General features: G+C 43.8%; 1 protein-coding gene across 1 annotated transcript in view; it reads left to right on the top strand.

Moving 5' to 3' along the window:
* The first annotated feature begins 1,356 nt into the window (after positions 1-1,356).
* LOC126411337 (uncharacterized) overlaps positions 1,357-14,423 on the top strand; it is a 1,112,707-nt gene continuing 1,099,640 nt past the window's right edge. The window contains exon 1 of the mRNA XM_050081360.1: positions 1,357-1,484. The gene's annotated coding sequence lies outside the window, so the exon portion shown is untranslated. The remainder of the gene's footprint in view (positions 1,485-14,423) is intronic.

The following is a 14,423-nucleotide window of genomic DNA, read 5'->3' as shown; positions in this document are numbered from 1 at the left end:
TTACTCAGAGTAAGATAGAAATATGAGCGGGGGCTCATGCCACCTCTCATCATCAGTATTTGCCCACGATAGGTAAAGGTTTTACGTTCGAGACCCAGTCCAGTATACAGCTTTAATCTACGCTGCAGAGTGAAAATTCATTCTGGCAGATCACTTTATATACATGTGTGTGTGAGTGTGTGTGTGTGTGTGTGTGTGCGTGTGTGGTGTCACGCCTGTTCTTTCAGACGTGTCTGAAAGAAGGAACACCACACACACACACACACAGATATATATAATTAAGGTGAGGACAACGATTGATCACTTCAGTGTGGATGCTAACCACACTCTAACAAGAATCAGCGCAATGCCACTAGCAGTGAGGATACTTGGCAATGAGCACAACATTAGTAGTGCGTGGACAGGCTGAGAATTTGATCTGACAGGAGGCGCACGATGTAGTCCGTTCACTAGTGCTGACCACTGTGTCTGGATGGCGCAGTGGTCAGTGCATCTGTCTAATAAGCAGGACATCCGGGTTTGAATTCCTGTCGCGCTCAAATTTTCAAGTCTCCCAATCGATTTACATCAATGCTCACTGGCAGCTAATGTCATTAATTCCTCTGTGTCTTTACTTTTCTGTATCCGTTAATTTTTATTGGTTTTAAAACTCTGCGAGCGGTTATTTCGAACGTAGGAATGCATACAGTTCCAGGAGAAACGTGTATGATTGCAGTTATCCCAAAAACGTAGGTGGTGCACGGACTTTGTGCCTCGCGGAATGTCGGCGCTGTTGTCAATAACTTAAGGTGAGCCGTTGCTGCTGATACGATCGCAAGCGAGGACGGAGACGCAGCTCCGTCCTGTGGGGCGCTCTCGGACACGGCAACACACGACGGGGACACGTTCCCCGCAGCAGACATGCGCGGCAGGTCGAGTCCCGCGGCTACTGCATTAGTCATTTCCCGCGGCGCGCAGCGGTGCACTACACGCAGACACGCACGAGGTGCGTCCGCAGATGCAGATGGTATCGGCCGCGCCGCCAGACAAGCGAGGGCAACGTATCGCGAGGCCGGAGGATGTGCCGATGAAAGCCCGCCGGCGAAGGCAGAGGTGCGGAGAAAGAGGAGGATAGCGGACAAAGGGGCAGACGATACAGTCTCCGGGGGATTAAAAAGCGTTGCACCGTAGCGAACGGCCGGGCGCTAGACGAGGAGAAGCACAGGAGGAGGAGCAGGAGGAGAAGGAGGAGGAGGAGGCGTAATAAAACAAAATAAAAAGATGTGTTATGCGAAAAACCAGACCGGTTAGTTGACGCACGGCGCGGCGTGGAGGGGCGGCGCGCCGGCAGAGGTGACAAACTGCAGTGCGCCGCGAGCGGCCGCCGGCTCCGCACGGCGCCGGCCTCCAGCGTCTCCGCCGCCGCCGTACCCAGGCACTCCACCACCACCACCGCCACCGCCACCAACGGCACCGACGACAGCGGCAGCGGCAGCTAGCGACAGGTGAGTGCGCTGTGCCTTCAGCCTCCCGGGCTCCGGCGGCCGCGGGCAGTTCCGTGCAGAAGAGCAGCGGCTTCCTCGCAGCAGGCGAGGGCGACGTCTGCAGCAGGAGGTGGGGGGGGGGGGGGGAGGAGGGGAGGGGTGGACGGCGCGTGGTGGGGGGCCGCGGGCGAAGCGTCGGCGGCTGCTGCCGGCTGAGGCCCGTATCGTCACGGCCGGACCCAATGCTACGCCGATTCGCCCCCTGGTTCCAACAGCCGCGCAGCAACGACGTCGTTAAAAACGGCGTTCCGCCGAGTGCTGAGCTGCTACTCTAGGCGAACAGAAGAGGCTGCGGAGCGCGGAACTTTTTTTTTTCGTTTCAAGTCAGCTTAACTGAATGTTCTGGCAGAATATGATAATGATATTAAACAGAAAACGCTTTCTAATGTAATTTTTGAGAACATTTCTCGTACAGAACCATCGTCTAGTTAAAACTAGTATAAAAATGGATTACAAGCAGTCCCGACCACAATAAAACATTTATTTAGAATGGTTACTGGTTTCAGTCTTAATGCGACCACCTTCAGACCCTTTATACCACGATGGTAGGCGGTGGAGATGAACAGGGTACGTGTTATGACTCCACAAACATCAAACGCTGAAAGCAGTTCACGTTTGTGGAGTCATAATACGTGCTTCGTTCACCGCCACAGCCTACCATCATACTATAAAGGCTCTGAAGATGGCCACATTCTGACCGAAACCTGGAACCATGCTAAAGAAATGTTTTATTGTAGTCTAGATTGCGTTAAATGCATTTTTAAACTACCGGGTGATCAAACAGTCAGTATAAATTTGAAAACTGAATAAATCACGGAATAATGTAGATAGAGAGGTACAAACTGACACACATGCTTGGAATGACATGGGGTTTTATTAGAACCAAAAAAAATACAAACGTTGAAAAATGTCCGACAGATGGGGCTTCATCTGATCAGAATAGCAATAATTAGCATAACAAACTAAGACAAAGCAAAGATGATGTTCTTTACAGGAAATGCTCAATATGTCCATCATCATTCCTCAACAATAGCTGTAGTCGAGGAATAATGTTGTGAACAGCACTGTAAAGCATGTCCGGAGTTATGGTGAGGCATTGGCGTCGGATGTTGTCTTTCAGCATCCCTAGAGATGTCGGTCGATCACGATACACTTGCGACTTAAGGTAACCCCAAAGCCAATAATCGCACGGACTGAGGTCTGGAGACTTGGGAGGCCAAGCATGACGAAAGAGGCGGCTGAGCACACGATCATCACCAAACCACGCGCGCAAGAGATCTTTCATGCGTCTAGCAATACCGGGTATTTTTTTTTTTGGTTCTAATAACACCCCATGTCATTCCAAGCACGTGTGTCAATTTTTACCTTCCTGTCTATATTATTCCGTGGATTATTAAGTTTTCAAATTTTTACTGACTTTTTGATCACCCGGTACTTTCTAATGTTTGGAAATATTATGTTGTTTTCTTCACAAACCTGCTTTCGACTTGTTAGGCCATCTTCAGGTGACAACTGACTGTCACAAATACAGATAAAATAATGTGCAATTTACACAGATGTCATTTAAGCAGAAGACAGAAACTTGATGAGATACATGACGAAAAATGTAATACCTTTGTATGTGAAAATGTCATTGTATTTGTATTTTTGTGTAAATAATATCTGTATACGTTGCACATCATTTTATCTATGCTTACGACATTCGGTTGTTACTTCAAGCCGCTTCGTGGCGAAATAAATGTAATATATATCGTCACGAAGCGGCTTCAGGTGACAACTAAACACAGATAAAATGATGTGTGACTTAAACTTCCTGATTTCCTGCTAAATATAACATTGTATTTCCTTTATTACAATGATATAGATTTTTCGTAGATTATGTTACGTAGATAATAGCACATGAAACGGTTTTACTATTACTTGTCGTCTTTTAAAATATTCTTATGTACAACATGAAAGCACAGACATAACAGCAGTCATAATACATTAAATTAGAATAATAAAATCAGTCATATTCTATATGGGCGGATACAATTTATTTAAAAAAGTAAGTACTTCTTCATAATGAAGGAAATAAGTTGCTCTACTATATGAATGCTGATGACAGAAGTATTCTTTAATACTACAAGAATTCTCGCTATTAGCATTTCTTGTAAACATGAGGGACTTCAACATCCTTTTTTATTCCCTTTGATAGTTCACTAAACACATTTTTTAGCTGATAAATATTTTTTAATCCAAGCATTTGTACGTATTTCTGTAGAAAAATCGCCTATATATTTTGTTCCACAGCTATGGTCTAGATGCGCCTTCACAGAACACCAAAAGTAAGTGAAAGTACTCGCATACTGAGGCAATAAGTGTAGGGGGGCAGATGCAGGAATCCTAAATCCCCGTTGTAGGTGGGGTCCTAGAGCAGGTGGCTTGCCTTCCTCTGACCTACTATCCGACCATGATATTAGCGCCCCTTGTCCGCCATGGCTGTTATCGGAAATTCGCCGTGACGTTACATAAAAAGTATAGTGGTGACTAAGGAAAACGCATGGCTCTGTGAATGATTTCAAGACGGTTGTGTATATAATACGATTAGGGACTTTATGTCACCATGTTTCCTCCCCTTGCCGGCCAAATACCTGCAGTGAAAATGTTCCATCACCAGGATTCGAACCGGCTTACCTGTAAGTCCAGTGCGCAGGCATGCATTAACAACATCGACTGCGAAGGCGTTTTCTGGAAACACATACTTAGGTTCATGATATCGTCATGATTTTTAGTTCCTTGAAAAAATTCTTGAATGAGTCTCCGTGTATTATGCTTACTGCGCTCTTTCGAATTTCGAATGAGTGTTTATCCAGACTGGTATTCCCCCAAAACATGGTGCCATGTCTTAATATGCTCTACGGAGAAGCGGGAACATAACACTGAGCGTAGATGCAAGATTTTGGAAAAATTTGCTACAATGCACATAAATCGTAACAATAGCGTATCAATGATCTACCTTTAAATATGACTGATAGTAAATAAATTCTTCTCTTTGCAGGTGGCGCTAGCGTTATTGTCAAAGACGTGGGACGTAATACAAATGATACAGCAAATAGGGTGGTCAGTAACATCAGGGCGTAGCTTTCAGAGAACAGATTAACGCTTAACTGTAACAAAACGCAGTACATACGGTTTTTGTCACATAACTCTTGCGAATGATACTTTTATTGTCCCATTGTGGTCAAACAGTCAGTAAAGTCGAACGTCTTAAATTCTTAGGACTTCGAACAGATGGAAAAGGCTTTCTTGCAAGTATCACGTTCAAGATCTTGTGCAGAAAATGAATGCTGCTATTTTCACTATAAAACTGATCTGCACTGACACTGAAAAGTGAAGGCTTATTTACTTTGCTTACTTTCAGTCTGTTGTCTCGTATGGTGGCCTGCTTTGGGGCAACTCTGTGCACTCGCCAAGAATATTCTTACCCCAGAAAAGGGCGGTCAGACTGATCTGCGTTGTCAGTTCGCGAAGTTCGTGTAGGTTGTTGTCCAGGTGTCTCGTAATCCGAACTTTGCCATCTGTGTACACGTATTCCTTCATGGGATTTGTTGTTGATAATATTGACTCATTCTGAAGAATCTGTGACGTTCATTCAGTGAACACAAGGTGGAAAAACGATATGCACTTCGATAACACTTCTTTACGCATTGTACGCAAACTTGTGCACTATTCACTAGGTTATATTTTCAACAGGCTTCCAGAAGAACTGAAAAAACTGAATGGTAACCTCCAGTTGTTCAAATCCAAGATGAAAATTTTTTCTTCTGTACACTCCCCTCTACTGGAGTCCCTCGCAGTAGTTGAGAACTTTTTTTGTATAATCTGTTAATTATTCGTGTAGTTTCTGTTTCTCGTATTTTATTAATTTTTATTTATTTTTTATATGTTCTGAACAGTATACTGTTAACTATGTATTCACTCGTTCAAGACCAAGGAACTTTGGCGCGCTTGATTCCATGAACATAATAGAAAAATAAATAGATACAGCGATTACCTTGGTACATAATTCTATCGAAATCGTCCATCTTTTACAAATCTGCGATCGATTGTGATTACTCAATCCATTCCTAATCTATTGCTTCAGATAGAACCTCCTTTGTAAACTACAACCCAAATTTTTGTGTAATAAAATCCGGTACTGAAGTAACATAGCAGACACTTCCGACATAAAATGCTTGAAATTATCCGTCTCTTTTAATATAGATATTTTTACATATATTTTCTTTATCAACTTTCTGTCTAGGCGCTCAGTCCGGAACCGCGCGACCGCAACGGTCGCAGGTTCGAATCCTGCCTCGGGCATGGATGTGTGTGATGTCCTTAGGTTAGTTAGGTTTAAGTAGTTCTACGTTCTAGGGGACTGATGACCACAGATGTTAAGTCCCATAGTGCTCAGAGCCATTTGAACCATTTGATTTCAACTTTATGTGTGTGGCTCGAGTATAGGTATTTGATTTGTCTTTTACAAATTGTCCCCATCTTTACTTAAATGTTCTAATAGAATCACCTATTATTCGTAGTGACATAACAGGTTTTGTTGGGAGGTAGCTTCCATAAACTTATCTTGCGAATGATGTTGCAGTGCCTGTGTAATTCTGTTTACGATGTAAAATTCCTTTGCAGATGCATGCATGTCCAAAGGAACAGGCACTGCGGCGACCACAGCCATTACGTAACACACGAAATGAATTCGCAATTGCGAGTAAGGACAACTATCAGCTGTAGAATGGAATGACGACAATGAAAATTTGTGCCGGACCGGGACTCGAAGCCAGATTTCCCGCTTATCTGAGCGGAAAGTTGATGGTAGTCCTTTTTCACAATTGCGAATTTGTTTGATACATTATCTTACAAAACCTGATCCTGATATGACAACACTTTTTAGAAAAGCCTTTTGAAGCGACACATTTCAACCGAAGCCTAAGATCGAAATGCTTTGATTCTGCTATCTAGTTTGTCTTAAAATTCGATGTTTTCATTGCTATTGATTAACTCAGACATCGATAAAAATACTTGAATAATTTATGTAATACTTTGCGTAGGAAAAATCCAGTTTTAGAGTCATAATTCTCTGATAAATGCAGTCATTTGATATACATCACTTTAACATTAAGAGGAAACATTCCTCACACACAAAGAAAGAAAATATGTTAGGTGGACATGTGTCCGGAAACGCTTACTTTTCATGTTATAGCTCATTTTATTACTTCTCTTCAAATCACATTAATCATGGAATGGAAACACACAGCAACAGAACGTACCAGCGTGACTTCAAACACTTTTGTTATAGGAAATGTTCAAAATGTCTTCCGTTAGCGAGGATACATGCATCCACCCTCCCTCGCATGGAATCCCTGATGTGCTGATGCAGCCCTGGAGAATGGCGTATTGTATCACAGCCGTCCACAATACGAGCACGAAGCGTCTCTACATTTGGTACCGGGGTTGCGTAGACAAGAGCTTTCAAATGCCCCCATAAATGAAAGTCAAGAGGGTTGAGATCAGCAGAGCGTGGAGGCCATGGAATTGGTCCGCCTCTACCAATCCATCGGTCACCGAATCTGTTGTTGAGAAGCGTACGACCACTTCGACTGAAATGTGCAGGAGCTCCATCGTGCATGAACCACATGTTGTGTCGTACTTGTAAAGGCACATGTTCTAGCAGCACAGGTAGAGTATCCCGTATGGAATCATGATAACGTGCTCCATTGAGCGTAGGTGGAAGAACATGGGGCCCAATCAAGATATCACCAACAATGCCTGCCCAAACGTTCACAGAAAATCTGTGTGGATGACGTGACGACAACACTACCTTCCTTCAATTGGGCCATCTGGCGGTGAATCGAGGAAGTACAGTACATACTGACGAAACTAAAATGAGCTCTAACATGGAAATTAAGCGTTTCCGGACACATGTCCACGTAAGCTCTTTTCTTTATTTGTGTGTGAGGAATGTTTCCTGAAAGTTTGGCCGTGCCTTTTTGTAACACCCTGTATAAAGCGAGTCGGGAAAAATTGGAAAACAGTGCAGTCGTTGTTGTAATGCGGAAACCGAGTGATTTATCTGACGTCCAAAGGAGCACGACCATTAGCTTTCGAGCCAAGGGTGGAAGCATTTAGAAATGGATACGTTTCTAAACTCTTCGCTTGCCGTGGCGTCAAAATATGCAGTGCATGGCAAAATGGCGCTATCCAAAACCGGGGCCGAGGCGATTCTGATGCACCACGGACCATAGATGACAGGGGTGAAAGACGGCTGCTGAGTTGCGTATAGACGAGCACCTGTGCAACTGTTAAGCAACTGACCGCCCAGATAAACCAAGGGTCTACCAACAGTGTTTTCTCACCGCCGTTAACGAACGTTTCTCCGTATAGGTGTCCGCACCTGGTTCATGCGCCCATGCCGACTGCACGAAGGCCAGGATTTGCACGCTGGATGCCCTCTGAGAGGCAACAGGTGACCTTTTCAGATGAATCACGTCTTCTGCTCTCTTGGACAGATGGCCGTCGGCGTGTAAGCTACCAAAGGTCCGTAAGCAAACATCCTGCAACAATAGTTGGAAGTGTCCACGTCGGGGGCAATCCCTGCGTGATCTCGTCATTCTGGAAGGCCCAATGGATGTACACAAGTATGTATCTACCATTGGGGACCCTGTCCACCCCTAAATGCAGTTTGTTTTTCCTGACCATGCTGTCGTTTACCAGCAGGACAATGCGACGTATTACGAAGCAAGCAGTGAACGTGTGCGTGGTATGAAGAGTATCAGTATGAGTTCACTGTACTCCCCTGACCACTAAACATCCCAGATTTAAACTCAATCGAGAAGCTGCGTGACCCCCTCTAGTGGGCTGTTCGCACCATGCATCCTCAACCGAGAAATCTAGCGAAGCTCGCCATGGCACTCGAGTCGGCGTGGCTCCACATCCCTGTCGGCACCTTCCACAAGGCCATTGACTCTCTTCCTGCAAGTCTCATGCTGCATGAGGTAATTATTCAGGTTTTTGACAAGCGGTCGCACTAATGTGACTGGACAATGTAAAGCATTTTACTAAAGCTTAACGCATACAGTCGCCACACTGCAGCTCAGTTTTGTTATACGCTGGGACAGCAACACGCCAGGTGGACAGTAAACTACACAGTTGAAAGCTATACCCGACGAATGCAAGTAGCATCATTTATACATATTTCTAACAGGGTTTGTACAAATGGGAGAGTATGTAACGCCATAATTATGTCAATGTATAGATTTCCGAAGTACCATAACAGGTATGTAACAAGACTAGCTACAATTTCCCTGTAACCTACATACATTTATTGAAAAATAATGTTTCTTTTTAAGTATAAGATATACACTACTGGCCATTAAAATTGCTACACCAAGAAGAAATGCAGATGATAAAACGGGTGTTCATTGGACAAATATATTTTACTAGAACTGACATGTGATTACATTTTCACGCAATTTGGGTGCTTAGATCCTGAGAAATCAGTACCCAGAACAACCACCTCTGGCCGTAATAACGGCTTTCATACGCCTGGGCATCGAGTCAAACAGAGCTTGGATGGCGTGTACAGGTACAGTTGCCCATGCAGCTTCAACACGATACCACAGTTCATCAAGAGTAGTGACTGGCTTATTGTAACGAGCCAGTTGCTCGGCCACCATTGAGCAGACGTTTTCAATTGGTGAGAGATCAGGAGAATGTGCTGGCCAGGGCAGCACTCGAACATTTTCTGTATCCAGAAAGGCCCGTACAGGATCTGCAACATGCGGTTTGTGCAATATCCTGCTGAAATGTAGGGTTTCGCAGGGATCGAATGAAGGGTAGAGCCACGGGTCGTAACAAATCGGAAATGTAACGTCCACTGTTGAAAGTGCCGTCAATGCGAACAAGAGGTGACCGAGACGTGTAACCAATCGTACCCCATACCATCACGCAGGATGATAGTATGGCGATGACGAATACACGCTTCCAATGTGCGTTCACCGCGATGTCGCCAAACACGGATGCGACCATCATGATGCTGTAAACAGAAACTGGATTCATCGGAAAAAATGACGTTTTGCCATTCGTGCACCCAGGTTCGTCGTTGAGTACACCTGTCTGTGATGCAGCGTCAAGGGTAACCGCAGCCATGGTCTCCGAGCTGATAGTCTATGCTGCTGCAAACGTCGTCGAACTGTTCGTGCAGATGGTTGTTGTCTTGCAAACGTCCCCATCTGTTGACTCAGGGATCGAGACGTGTCTATACGATCCGTTACAGCCATGCGGATAAGATGCCTGTCATCTCGTCTGCTAGTGGTACCAGGCCGTTGGGATCCAGCACGGCGATCCGTATTACCCTCCTGAACCCACCGATTCCATATTCTGCTAACAGTCATTGGATCTCGACCAATGCGAGCAGCAATGTCGCGATACGATAAACCGCAATCGCGATAGGCTACAATCCGACCTTTATCAAAGTCGGAAACGTGATGGTACGCATTTCGCCTCCTTACACGAAGGATCACAACAACGTTTCACCAGGCAACGCCGGTCAACTGCTGTTTGTGTATGAGAAATCGGTTGGAAACATTCCTCATGTCAGCACGTTGTAGGTGTCACCACCGGCGCCAACCTTGTGTGAATGCTCTGAAAAGCTAATCATTTGCATATCACAGCATCTTCTTCCTGTCGTTAAATTTCGCGTCTGTAGCACGTCATCTTCGTGGTGTAGCAATTTCTAATGGCCAGTAGTGTATCTAGTAAACATCAAAAGTCATGATGAATTGCAGAAAGAGTATATTTATACAATAACGCAAAGTTTCATCTACAACACCTAGAAAGAAATCAGTGCATGGAATGCAGTACGTACATTACTTAGCGTTGCAGATAAGCCACTATAACTGTAGGTGAAGAGAAAACTACCAGCAGGTTTGACAATCAAACGACAAAAAGAATCAAACTGTCTCCAGACTCAAAAGAAACTAATTCTACTATTACTGTTTCCACATCAGGGCCATACACATTACAATATTTCAACACCGAGGTCTTAGAGGAAGAAATTATTACAGACAGTACGTATTCATGAATTGATATGTTGATTGAAGTGCTAATCATTAACACCAGTCAGGAACAGAAATACGAGGGTTGTCCAGAAAGTATGTTCCGATGGGTCGCGAAATGGAAACCACTGGGAAAATCCGGTAAAGCTTTGCATAGATGTGTTGGGCAGTGTCTCTACTACGCCCGTCGATCGTGTCGCGTCGCTCTTTTCAGTTTTTAGTGAACAGTGAACAAGCAAAGATGCGTAGGGAATAGCGTCTCCCGCCAAGTATGAGGGTCTGGTTAGAGATTTCGCCTGTGCCATGCAGACCACATAACACAACTGTCGAGCAGTTCCTTCTTCGTGCCAGTTCTCGGCCGCACACTGCAGGGGCAATGAAGACGTTCCTGCAGCGTTCCGATGAGAAGTGTTTGATCACCCACAATACTGTCCGTAATTGGCTGCCCCTGAGTCCCATCTCTGTTCACAAGAGCCGCTGGCTATGAAAACAAAATTTTTCCACAGACAACGAGCTGCAGACCAGTGCAGATAACTGGCAGAGAGCACAGGTGGCTGCTTTCTATGACGATGATATCGGAAAGTTGATACAACACTACGACAAAACTCGACATTACCCAAAGTTGGAGCGGCGACTATGCAGATAAGTAGGTGGAAGATGTACCTTACTGTTGCAGATAAAACATTTCTGGTTTTCACTGTGGTTTCCATTTCGCGACCGATCGGTACTTACTTTCTGGACAACCTTCGATACGCCTCTTATGGATGAAATGTTGAATATTCTCTTGCTTTCCGTGTGATAAGCTGCACTCACATGCGGTTTCGAGAGTATTTCTTCATGAAGATATTGGACCTTATGTCATTTTATGCATGAGTTTCGGCTTTGTTTAAATTTGTTTCACGATTGTTCAGATCACTATTATTTTACTACCACTCGAGACACAAAAAATGAGTATTTCGTAAATTACGTAGAAAAAGAATTGAAAAGTAACATTTATCTTATGGCGCATATGACGCTAAGTGATGAATGGCTTTCTTGGCGCTAGGGGTGCGAGTGTTTCTTCAACTGTCAGAGGGTACCAACTTTCACAGATGAGAGTTTCGCTACTACTACGCAGGAAACGTTCAGGGGTGATAGTATTTACGAAAACATGAAAAGAAGTCCGTAAATATGGGTCTAAATCTCATACCATAAGAGGTATGGGCAATTGTTCACTAGAAGAGATGTGTCTCACATGAGCGAACCTGAAAATGTGCTCATAGCTCTTAAGGTACGCATTTTAAAGCCTATGTTTAGTAGAAATTTTTTTCTTGTGTTGGCCCATACTGCCACATTTTGAAGTTGCTACCCTAAAACCTTAGCAACAATAGCATCAGTACATGTACTCCACTGTCAGAGGTATCAGAACGATTATCTCTTACAACTTTTGACTCGGTCGTTTCTGGACGATGGTCCCTTAACACACATTGATACATGTACCCTACTCCATCACCTCTGAAAGTTTGTAACATCATCACTACACGATTAGTATGTAACCTCCAACAGTTTATTTCCGTAACCTCGCAATAAAAACGTGACTAACCTCTCAAAAAATGGTTCAAATGTCTCTGAGCACTATGAGACTTAACTTCTGAGGTCATCAGTCACCTAGAACTTAGAACTAATTAAGCCTAACTAACCTAAGGACATCACACACACACCCATGCCCGAGGCAGGATTCGAACCTGCGACCGTAGCGGTCGCTCGGCTCCAGACTGTAGCTCCTAGAATCACACGGCCACTCCGGCCGGCTTTCCTTGAGTATTCCTCGAGTGTTTGTGGCTCACTTATAACCTTTCAATAATTAACTGACTGTGAATCTAAACTGGTAAATCTGGACGTCAGCAATGCTGCGTCAAGGTCCTGAAAAGTCATTCTGAATAAACTGAAAATTCTTACCTCAATTATGTCGCCAGATTACGCGTATATATCTGCTCCTAAAAGAAATTTTTCTGGCACAGCCCAGTGCAATGCTGGTCGCTATTGTCATGTATAAAAAGAGACAACTGATTTTTCTTTACTATAATCGGAATGATTATGAAATTAGTAAAATCTTTAAATTCAGATGAATGATGGTCAAAAGTTTATTTTATAAGGAAGATTATTATTAAAAGATTTTTTAAAAACATTTACATGGAACTTGATATAACAATAGTACAAAATCAGTTGTTACAAATTACATACACGCGCGGCTATAAATAGTAATTTTTGGTTTTACCTTAGACCACATCGGTCAGGAATCGCCACCGCTCTCCACGACCGGCCCCCGCAATTCCTTACAAGACACAAGTGCCCTCTGTGAGCTATACAACTAGACAACTGCTCTCTAAGAGCGAACTGACCCAACCGCTCGACTACGAGCTACTACTACTACTGCCGACACTGCTCTCTGGTCAGCGATTCTATTGTAGCTTACATATCGCAGGCAGTGCGTGAGCAATCCATCGCGAAGTTACATCTGCTCGAGTGAGCTAGCAATAAATTCCTTAGTCATGGACCTCTTACAAGTACATACAAGGTAATTTTCGATTTGGAAATTACGTTATTAGTGGGCGTTTGCATTAAGGTGCCATTTCAATGAAATTATAAATAGATGTGAAGGTGTTTGGCGAAAACTATGGTAACCTGTGTCGTGTACATGACCGTAAGGGTTTGGAGGGAGACAATATCTGGCTATAATGAAAGAAATCAATATGATCTCACGATTTCAGCTAAAACATTCTACCTGAGAGGACGTGATCGGTATGTAAAATTGTTCAATGACGTTTCGTCCCCATGTGCTCCGTCATCGGATAAATCGGCAACTGCATCCAGACCTCAAGGGGGCCCCGAATTTGAGCGTAGGACGCATTTGCCGATTTATCTCTGTTGATGTCTCCCTCATATTGGGACGAAACGTAAATTGAGTAGTTTTACACATCGACCACGGCCTCTTGGACTGAGCATTCCAACTGAAGTAAACCCTGGCCGTGAAAAACAAAATATTCAATCTTATCACAGGTTTTATACCCACTCGTTGCTTACGTGGTACGTAACCCTAAAATTTAAGGGCAATTGTAATTAATTTGTCTAACTGGAACTTATGATTTAATATTGGGCTGTGATATGTAATCTACTTTGGGGGTGGGGGGAGGGAAATACTGAACCTTCCGATACCAGTGGTCTGCTTTGACTCATTTGGTCATAAAAATGAGAAATGTACAAGAGTGTACTGAAAAGTAACGCCTCTGAATTTTTATGAGAAAACTCGTTAAGATTTTTAAATAAAACAAACTTTGTTAACATTATTCGTCTTTATTCTTCATGTCTACTCATTTGCAGCCGTCTGCCGCTAGAGGGCTCTGTATTGTAGCGTTTGACATGGCAGTGTGTAACGTAACTATGTCGGTGGGTGAGAAACAGTGCGCTCAAATCGAGTTTCAAATTCGAAGTGTGTCCCACACATGGAGCACTCTCTCCTTTATCATGACAGAGCTAGACCACACACAAGCGTTGCGACGTCTGCAGCAATCCTACGCCTAAGGTTCACTGTCTTCGATCATCCTCCATACAGTCCCCACGTGGTCCCATGCAATTTTGATCTGTTTCCAAAACTTAAAAAACGTCTTCGAGGACTTCAAACTGATGATGATAAAGTGGTCCCATGTGAAAAACATGGCGTGTCCAAGCTAATGCCAGCCAAAAAAAATGATTGGCTTGTTGATAGTCATAGTGAATGCAAGTGGCATGGGAAACTGCAGTCGCTTTAAATCTAAGAGCATACGTAAATCAC

This window comes from Schistocerca serialis, chromosome 1, assembly GCF_023864345.2.
Source record: "Schistocerca serialis cubense isolate TAMUIC-IGC-003099 chromosome 1, iqSchSeri2.2, whole genome shotgun sequence".
Classification (NCBI taxonomy): domain Eukaryota; kingdom Metazoa; phylum Arthropoda; class Insecta; order Orthoptera; family Acrididae; genus Schistocerca; species Schistocerca serialis.
This window is presented reverse-complemented; position numbering and strand designations above follow the sequence as displayed.